Below are 9,697 nucleotides of genomic sequence, written 5' to 3' on the forward strand. Positions count from 1 at the left end.
CATTTACTGGGGCTGTGAATGGGCTGGACTGAGCCGGGCTAAGCTGGGCCTCTCTCTTGCATGGATATCATGCAAGACTCTGACCTGAGAACTTGAGAATGTTACACTGCCTTAGCTCAGATAAATGCACACCTGCAGCCCCAGCTACTAAGGAGGCTGTGCAGCCTAGGCAGAGCAAGCCCCATCTTTAAAAGCTATCTAGAGAACAAGCAAAGGCCTGAAACATAAATCATAAAGAATGAACACAGTGGGAAAACCAGGCCTAGTGGTGTGGCCAATGTGGCGACCGGGGTGGGGAAATCAAGTGCAGGGTACCCACGGGCAGCAGAGTGAGTTCAAGGCCAGCATGGGCAATTTATTGAGACCTTGCCTCAGAGTGAAAAGTGAAACCAAGGCTAAAGAGGGGGCTCCAGTGGCAGAAACTGTAATCTTGACTTCAAATGCCACATAGTAGCTGTGTTCCTTCTGTTGGCTGCACACAAATGCAACTCAGTGGTCACTGCATTGTTCACTGGCTTGTTCTCTAATGACAATGGATGGCTCAGAGTCTCACCCTTCTCTCTTCAAGTGCCTGGAGAAAAAACAAAAGCCTTTTTTATTCTCTTCTCTTCTTTTCTTTTCTTTCTTTCTTTTCTTTTTTTTCTTTCTTTTTCTTTCCTTCTTTCTTTCTTTCTTTCTTTTTGTACTTTTAAAAAGATTTATTTATGGGAAGAGAGTGTCACATGCCATGCCATGTGGAGGTCACAGGGCAATTTTCAGAAATCATTTGCTCCTTGCACCTTGCCGAGGCGGGGTCTGTCTTGTACTGTGCTGCTGTGTATCTTAGTCTGGCTGTCAGCTAAGCTTCCAGGGGCTACTTTTGTGTCTGCCTCCCATCTCACAGGAAAAGTGTTAATATTCCAGGTTCATACCACCATATCTGCCTTTTTACATTGGTTCCAAGGACAGAACTTGAGTTGTTAGGCTTGTGCGGTTGTGTGGTTAGTAATTTTTCCCATGGGACCATGTCTTTGGTCCCTGTTTATTTGCAATTACTGGATTGCTAGCTTTCTGTACAAATAAACACATTGGTGCCCAGTCTTCTCTAATAAACAGATGTGAGCTGTAGACTGTGGGGCTTTTAAATTTAGCATGCTGGGCTAGAGAGATGGCTCAGCCTCTTCTAGAAGACAGGGGTTCAGTTCCTGGCACCCATGGAAGGCAGCTCTCAATCACATTTAATGACAACTCCAGAGGGTCTAATGCCCTCTTCTGGCCTTCATGGGCATTGCACTCAGGAACACAAACCCACAACCAATATACACAAAATTTAAAGTAAAAATTTAAAATAAAAAAAACTTTAAAAAATATTCATGCTTACCTTATTCTATCAGAACACCAGATGTGGGGCCACAAACACATATTTTTGTTTTTGTTTTATTTTATTTAGGTTTTTTGGGTTTGAGTTTGGTTTTTGAGATGAAGTCTCTCTGGGCGTTGGTGGCGCACGCCTTTAATCCCAGCACTTGGGAGGCAGAGGCAGACGAATTTCTGGGTTTGAGGCCAACCTGGTCTACAGAGTGAGTTCCAGGACAGCCAGGGCTACACAGAGAAACCCTGCTCAAAAAAAAAAGAAGAAAAAGAAAAAGAAAAAGAAAAAGAAAAAGAAAAAGAAGAAAGGAAGGAAGGAAGGAAGGAAGGAAGGAAGGAAGGAAGGAAGGAAGGAAGAGAAAGAGATGAAGCCTCATGTATCTCAAGCTGGCCTAGAACTCACAGATATAATTGAGGATGCCCTTGAACTTATGGCCCTCCTATTCACACCTCTCAAGTGTTCAGATTACAAGTGCATGTGCCACCACATCTGGTTTATGTAAGGCTAGGGCTTAAACATGGGGTTCTGTGATGCTGGGTAAGCATTCGACCGATTGAGCTCCACTTCAACCATACTTTTATTTAATTTGATTGTTGTGGCCATGCAATCTTTACAGATGTAATGGAACCCAGGACATTATTGTAACACATGTTATTTCATAAGCTGATCAAATTAACTAACTAGAATTCTCCTCTCCCTAGCACTTCTCCATGTTTGGAACCTCCAGGCTCCTGTCTTTGGTGTCTGCATGAAGTGTGTAGCAGGTTACTCTGAACTACAGTAGCCCCTCCACTTTATAGCTCCAGAACATAGTTTTCTACCCAAGCGTGTCTGGGTTCCCATTTACCTGCTTTACCTTCTATCTTTCCCACCTCCTAACTACTCATGACAAATTTTTGCCTCTATGTATGGTAAAGAACATGCAGTCATTGTCTTCTGTGTCTGGCTTATTTGATATAATGTAATGTCCTCCAGTCCCCTCCATTTGGCTACAAATGACCAAATCTTATCCTTCTTTGTGGACAAATACTGCTCTGCTGTTTATCTGTGCCACAGTCTCTTTTCGGCCACTGGTGGACATCTGGGTTGATTCCACATCTTAGCAGTTGTGAACAGAGGTTGAAGAAATTGGAGTTACATCTGGGATGACCCTGATGCTATCCTCACATGTTCCTCTCTCATCATCAGTGCTGAGCCTAGAACTGAGTTTTATTTGTTAAAAACTAAAGGGCTGGTGTCTAACTTGTAAAAGATTGAATTGAATACATGCTGTCCCTTGTAAATAAAGGAAGATGACAATTATCCAAAGAAACAGCCTGTGTCTAAAGCCACAAAAGCTGACATTTCCTGGAGTCAGGCATCTCACTGGTGCAAGAGATGCCTTGGGTCAGGCACTGAAACTCCTCCACACACACTTGACACGGTTATGGGCTCATGAGGACCTGACCCTGTGCTACACTACAAAGCTAGCTCACTCCAAGCTTAAGGAGGCAAGTCAGATTCTGATGGAAGGAAGGCTGCCTTCACAGGAGCCATCCTCACCAAGGCTGGGAACAATGAAGAGGGGAGGGGATGGGAGGGGAGGGGAGGGGAGGGGAGAGGAGAGGAGAGGAGGGGAGGGGAGGGGAGGGGGGAGGGGAGGGGAGGGGAGGGGAGGGGAGGGGAGGGGAGGGGAGGGGAGGAGAGGAGAGGAGAGGAGAGGAGAGGAGAGGAGAGGAGAGGAGAGGAGTCAAAAAGGGCATGATGGACACTTTCATGTCAACTTGACACAAGCTAGAGTTGACAGAGAGGGGGAGATCTCAACTGAGAAAAAGTCTGGCTGTGGGCCAGCCTGTAGGGCATTTTCTTAACTAGTGATTGATGGGGAAGGGCCAAGCCCATTGTGGGCGGTGCCATCCCTGGGTTGGTGGTCCTAGGTTCTATAAGGAAGCCGGCTGAGCAAGCCATGAGGAGCACGTCAGTAAGCAGCAGTCTCCCTGGCCTCTGCATCAGTTCCTGCCTCCAGGATCCTGCCCTGTGTGAGTTTCTGTCCTGACTTCCTTCGATGACGAACTGTGATATGAAATCATAAGCCAAATAAGCCCTTCCTCTGAGTTTGTTTTTGGTTGTTTCATCACAACAATAGCAATGCTAACTAAGACAATGGGCGAAGAACGAGGCCACATTCAGAAAGCAGAAAGGAAAGGGAGAGACCTAGATCAGTACCACTCTTCAGCCAGTTGTCCCAACTGAGTTTACTGTAATTCACATCGTTAAAGCCACTGAATTACCTAGTCTGGGCTTAGGAACAAGTTGTTTTAACTGTTTTCAATCCTATTCATTTATCTTCTAACACCTCTCCCCCCAAAAACGACCCTCCCATTGCTGTTTTCAGCTGATTAAAGGCCATTGTTAAAGATCAGACATCTCATCTTGTCTATGAGGCAGAGCTAAAGTTAGCCAGGTATGGAATATATTTCTTTTTATGTCTCTACTTACAAGAGAAATTGATACTGGATTACAGCACTTGGAAATGAAGAGCACTGTTGATCTACCCTGCTTGGTGTATTTGCTGTCTAAGAGACTGCCTGCTCACATTGCTTTAAGATATATTCCTAACACAGGAAGCCATGGACAGAGGGCAGTGCCCACACATCTCTCGACGTGGGAACTAGTTCAGCCACTACAGAAGTCAATATGGAAGTTTCTCAAAGAACAAAAGATAGGTCTACAAAGGAGCCAGATAACCCTCTCCTGGGTATTTACTCAGAGGTCTCTAAGTTGACATATCAAGAGATACCCACGCACCAGTGATCACTGCAGAACAACTCACAGCAGCTAAGTCAGGGAACAAAGCTAGATACCCACGGACACAGACATGGATAGAGAAGTTTTCTCAGGCACAGAGAAAAACCAACTTACGGCCTTGACAGAAGAATGGATACAGCTGGAGATGGTCATATGGTTCAGAAGATGGTTATCATGTTTTCTCTCATGTGTATGTAGGACATGAAATTTGAAGCAAAACTATCAGAAGAAACAAAGAGGAGTGATGGATGGTAAGAAGGGGAAGGAGAGAGAAAATATACTTAACTTATATGGAAATTTCTTTATGTAACACAGTAACCATGTACAATGAAAAATTTTAGACAATGAATTTTAGGTAAAATAAGTCCTGCAGCTTAAAAGGGTGTTTTTAAATATGGAGGTATGGAAAGAAAGAAAGAGAGAGGGGGGAGGGAGAGGGAGAGAGAGAGAGAGAGAAAGAAAGAAAGAAAGAAAGAAAGAAAGAAAGAAAGAAAGAAAGAAAGAGAGAGAGAGAGAGAGAGAGGCAGAGAGAGAGAGGGAGATTGAGAGGGAGAGAGAGAGAGAGAGAGAGAAGGAAGGAAGGAAGGAAGGAAGGAAGGAAGGAAGGAAGGAAGGAAGGAAGGAAGGAAGGAAGGAAAGGAGAGAAAGCTCTCATCATAGACACCTATTGTACTCCACTCCCTGAGCTGCTACCCACCCGCAGAGCTGCTCTTTCTCTGAGAGCTTCCAGTTGGAATAGCATCTTTATTTTGCATATGAGAACCCTGGGGCTCAAGCAGGATCAATCTGGTTTAAGAGTGGAGGGAAAATGAGTAAGATCCAGAACTTTAGTATATAATTGCTGGGTAAAGTGCAGTGCCTTTGTAGGTTAGTAAGATTCCAAAGAAATACAAAGCAATACTGAGGCTCCAGGTTAGAGCAAAGGCAGGTTATGGTCAGGGTGTCTACACTGCCTGCAGAGCAGACTAGTCAAGGCTCCTCCAGCACTGCCTTGATCCTGGTGGCCGCCTCACCATCCCTCCCAGTTCTGGCCCGCATGCTCTAACTCCCAGAGTCTCCTACACTGCCTCAGCCCCGCCCTGGCCTTCTGATCGATTTCTTTACCTTGAGGGCAGATAACCAGAGTGTCCTAGGGTTAGCAATAAGGCTCGGGGTAAACTGTTTGCCTAGCACCTGTGAAGCCTTAGGTTCAACTCCCTGCCAAGACAGACATCACTGATTGATTCATTAACTGTTTGCCTCACAATTCAGATCAGACCTTATAAACATGCTCCACTCTGTGTTCTTCCATCCCCATCAATCAAACAGGCGCAGCCTCAGTTTGCCACTCTGAGCCTTGTTAAGCTTTCACGGGTTCCTGGTTTGAGCACTTACTTTACGCTCCATCATGCCCCAGCCTGTAAGTCATCCGCTTGGCCTTCCCCACTTAGATCTAAGAGAACAGTTTAGACTGCAAACGAGCTCAAAGTTGCCATGTTCTCTGGTACTTTAGGATTCTGTGGCTGTTCTCGGAGAGCTAGAATCTAGGCTCAACCAAGATTCGGATTTCTCATTCCATATTATCTTATCCAGAGAGCTCATGGCCCATCCCAGTGTGCCTTGAAAGGGCAAGGCTTGCTGGCCGTGGTGGCACACACCTTTAATCCCAGCACTCGGGAGGCAGAGGCAGGCGGATTTCTGAGTTCGAGGCTAGCCTGGTCTACAGAGTGGGTTCCAGGACAGCCAGAGCTACACAGAGAAACCCTGTCTCGGAAAAAAAAAAGAAAGAAAGAAAGAAAGGAAGGAAGGAAGGAAGGAAGGAAGGAAGGAAGGAAGGAAGAAAGAAAGAAAGAAAGAAAGAAAGAAAGAAAGAAAGAAAGAAAGAAAGAAAGAAAGAAAGAAGAAAAAGAGAGAGGGCAAGGCTCTTTACCCCAGCCCATGGCCACCACAGGGGCAGATTTCTTTCTTTGTTTGCTCTCTATGGGATGCAGCCTGGTGTCCCCTCTGATATCAGGTGGGAGCCTAGGGGACACCTAGACACCCTGTAGAGCAAAGGACTAGGAGTTGGAAGGCAGTGGCCCTGCATGTCATCACTTTAGAAAGTTGGTGCCTTGTCAGTTTGTCCACTCTACCCCCTCACAGGTGAGGATCATCCAGGACAAGTAATGCTTATGCACAATGCTGTGCTCAGAGGGAAGCAGGAAGCCACTCCAGGCCTGATGGCACGCTTCTAAGATGCCTCCAGTGGGCCCAGGGGATGTCTGTGGGGCTCTGGGTGACTGTCTAATACACAGTACCTGACCAGTAAGAGACAGAGGAGAGAAGGAAGCCTTGTCTTCTACCCCTAAGGCTTCACTGTCAAGCAGGGGAGTTGGTTGTTTGCATGGGGCTGCTAATCAGGACCCTGGGGCTGGAGTGATGGCTCAGGCAGAAAAAGGCTTGCAAATTTGAGTTCCTGACTTCAGCCCCTAGAACCTACCTTTAAAAAAACAACAACAACAAAAGACAAGGTAATCCCAGCAGTGTTGGGGCTGAGACATGCAGATTTGTAGGGCTCCCTGGGCAGCCAGCACAGATTAATCAAGCCTTTGGGAGGCTCTGTCTTAAAGTCTGTTTTTCGTAGATGGTATCTGGAGAGTCATCCAAAGTTCTCCCTCCACATATACAAGCATGTGGCTGCACCTGTGCACACAGAGACATGTGCACACACTTACAAATACTTAAATTGGGCCAGCAAATTAGCCCTGTAGATAAAAACATTTATCATCAAGACTGGGGACCTCAGTTCCAACCCTAGAATCTACATGGTAGAAGGAGAAAACCAATGTTGTCGTCTGATTCCAACATTTGAGCCATGGCACACATGTGCACGCATGCGCAAACACACACGCACACACACACACAAATAAATGATTTTAAAATAAAATTAATTTTTAAAATGTGACTGTCAGCATTCTGCGCTCTGACCTACCAAATTAGTAGCTGTTCATCCAGTGACAAGGACATGGAGGGGTCGCTTCAGAACCCGTTTCAGCTAAGCTGCTGCCACCAGCAAGTACCATGGATGCTTTGTTCACAGTCATGACTGAAGAGTAGCCTCTGCTGGGAACTGTCTCCTAATAGGGTTTACCCTTTACCATATAGACCCTGGCTTACCTGAGGCTCTCTGGCTCTGCCATGACTGGGTCAGGATGGTTGGCTCTGGTGTCAGGTCTTAGCAGACCAGTTTCCCAGGGCCGGGAGTGTTCCAGAGTCTCATCAGTCAGCCAGCAGAAGCAGCGAGCGATGACTCTGTCTGATTCATGGGTCTGTGCAGAGAGGACTTTCTGGGGAAATGTCTGGATGCCAAGGACATAATCTTATTTTCTGGTGTCCAAGGTTGTCAGAGATTGCCACCTTGAAGTTTCAGAGGCATTTGGGGATCATCAAAACCCTAAGGCCACTCTCTGAAGTGAAGTCGGGAGCTGTGAAATGAGGTCACCCAGCTGCTAAGAGTAACACACAACCTTCTGTTTGCATTGTCTTGTCAGAAGGCTACCCTGTCCCTGTTCAGAGAACAGACTCCTCCCTTGCACTTCAATTCCAGAAGATGGTGCCAAATAGAAAACGACTAAAAATGTTTACTTCAGGGAGAGTACCCTGGACTTGGTGTCACTGTAACAAACACCAAGTGAAACAACTGGAGAAGAAGAGGCCCAGGACATGGCCCAGCAGATAACAAGCTGTCTTTGGAAGCATGAGGGCATGAGTTGAATGCTTAGCACACATATAAAAATAAGCCAGGTATGGTGTCAGAGCACCGCAGTCCCAGCATGGGGGAAGGGAAGGGCAGAGACAGGCAGATTCCTGAAGCTTACCCAGGTTCCAGGTTCAGATCTGAATCTACAGATGTCCGCCTGCAAGCACCAGAAATGGTACATTACCAGGCCTGTACTGGTCATGACTTTGCCTCTTTAGACAGGTGATCTCTCTGAGGTTCATTTTCCTTCCCTGTGGATTGAAGAATGTCAAATTATAATTCCTGGTGTTCAGACTTGTCTTTAAGCAGCAGGACCCCTTTTTGCAAGCCAACTCTCATTCATTAACACAGGGAGCAGCTAAACTCGGCGGCTTGAGCTCAGGTTGGAGGTAAGATGGCAGGAGTCTGATACCCCCACTTTCTTCCTCATCTTTTCTTCTTGTCCATTCTTCCTGCACCACAGCTCATGGTGTGACCCTAGAAATTCTAATGAGTGTATTTGGAACTTACGGGCCAGTCCTGCTACTGGGGACCACAAAGAGCAAGTGACTGAAGAGAATCATCGAAACAATGAACAGAGATTAGACTCCAGAAAAGACCACTCACCAGATGTGAAAACCTAGGCTCTGACCTTGGCTCTGAAAGGTGTTGACCTCATGATCCCAGCTAAATCTCTTGCCATAAAACAGAGATAATGTGCTTATTATAATGTTTCCCAATAATGTTACCACTACTTTACATGCCAGGGTGGAACTAATCGGCTGGCACGGTTTGCACAGATCGCTTAGCATAGTGTCCGGTCAAAGTAAGCATGGAACATGAGAAGGATGTTAATAGGCTGGTGCTTGCCCCATAGCCTCTCGGAGCTTAAAGAGGTTCCACAGAGACATTTTTGTCCCCCAGTACTCTGACAGCTTTGCTAGGCCAAGTGATCTGGTGTGCACTCAGGAAGGTGGAAGAGACAGCCATTGGACGATGCTGGCTCTTCAGTTCACTGGGTTCCAGATGGTGCCCACGGGGGTGCTGGCCTGTGACACATTGGCAAGCCTCCTTTCCTTGCTCAGTTTACAGAGCTACACGGTGCTCAGAAGCCTGAGGCTGCAGCCTGTTCTCCCGAGGAGGCAGGCTGCCCTGCCAGGGCCTATGGAAGACAGGCATGGCTGATCCCAGGAACTTACCCTAGACCTCCAACCTCCAGAGGATGCCCAGAGGAGGCATTTATCCAACCGCAAGCTTATGATGCTCTTGTAGCCTCTTTCCTAGAGAAAAGAGATGCCAAAGCTTGAGAGGTACATAGGCTAGTCACCCCTGAGTCTACGTGTGTCATAGTCCTTCCTCTGAAACTGTGTGCTCTTGGAACACAGCACAGAGCCAAAAGGAAATGGGTCTTTCCCTGATCAGTTTGTCCATCTGGACAATGGAAGTTTTGATTGATAATAGTCAGCCCTCTCAATCCACCAGACCCATATCTGCAGACTGAACTCTTGGCAAAGAAAGACTATCTGAGGGGGAAAACTGACTATACTCACCACGTACCACCTTCATTCTTGCCATCCTCCCCTCAGCAGGACTGCATACTGTTATTTACCTAGCACCTGCATTACACTCAGCACACAAACAACTCAAAGCATACAGGAGAGTTGTGTAGGGTGGGGCACCATGCCATTTTGCATAAAGATAAAAGTATCCTCAGAATTTGAAATCATGAGCATACTGAACCCAACCATCCATAGATACCAAGGGGCTACAGCATCCTCAGAGTTTAGTATTACAGGTATCCTACATCTAACTCCACTCCCACCATGAATACCAAGGGACGACTATATTGACTTCACAAAATC

At 46.4% G+C, this 9,697-nt stretch overlaps 1 long non-coding RNA gene across 2 annotated transcripts; it reads right to left on the reverse strand.

The window, feature by feature from the left end:
• Positions 1 to 329: 329 nt before the first annotated feature.
• Positions 330 to 9,109, reverse strand: Gm30668. 2 transcript variants are annotated; one of them, XR_384651.2, is made up of 3 exons: positions 9,035 to 9,109; positions 7,274 to 8,107; positions 330 to 571 (listed from the first exon to the last, which is right to left on the reverse strand). It is a non-coding gene; the product is annotated as a predicted gene, 30668 (long non-coding RNA). The 2 variants fall into 2 exon arrangements; XR_875899.1 differs by lacking the exon at positions 330 to 571 and having other exon boundaries at positions 7,081 to 7,455; positions 7,975 to 8,107.
• Positions 9,110 to 9,697: the final 588 nt, after the last annotated feature.

The sequence above is a fragment of the Mus musculus genome, chromosome 16 (genome assembly GCF_000001635.26).
Source record: "Mus musculus strain C57BL/6J chromosome 16, GRCm38.p6 C57BL/6J".
Lineage (NCBI taxonomy): Eukaryota > Metazoa > Chordata > Mammalia > Rodentia > Muridae > Mus > Mus musculus.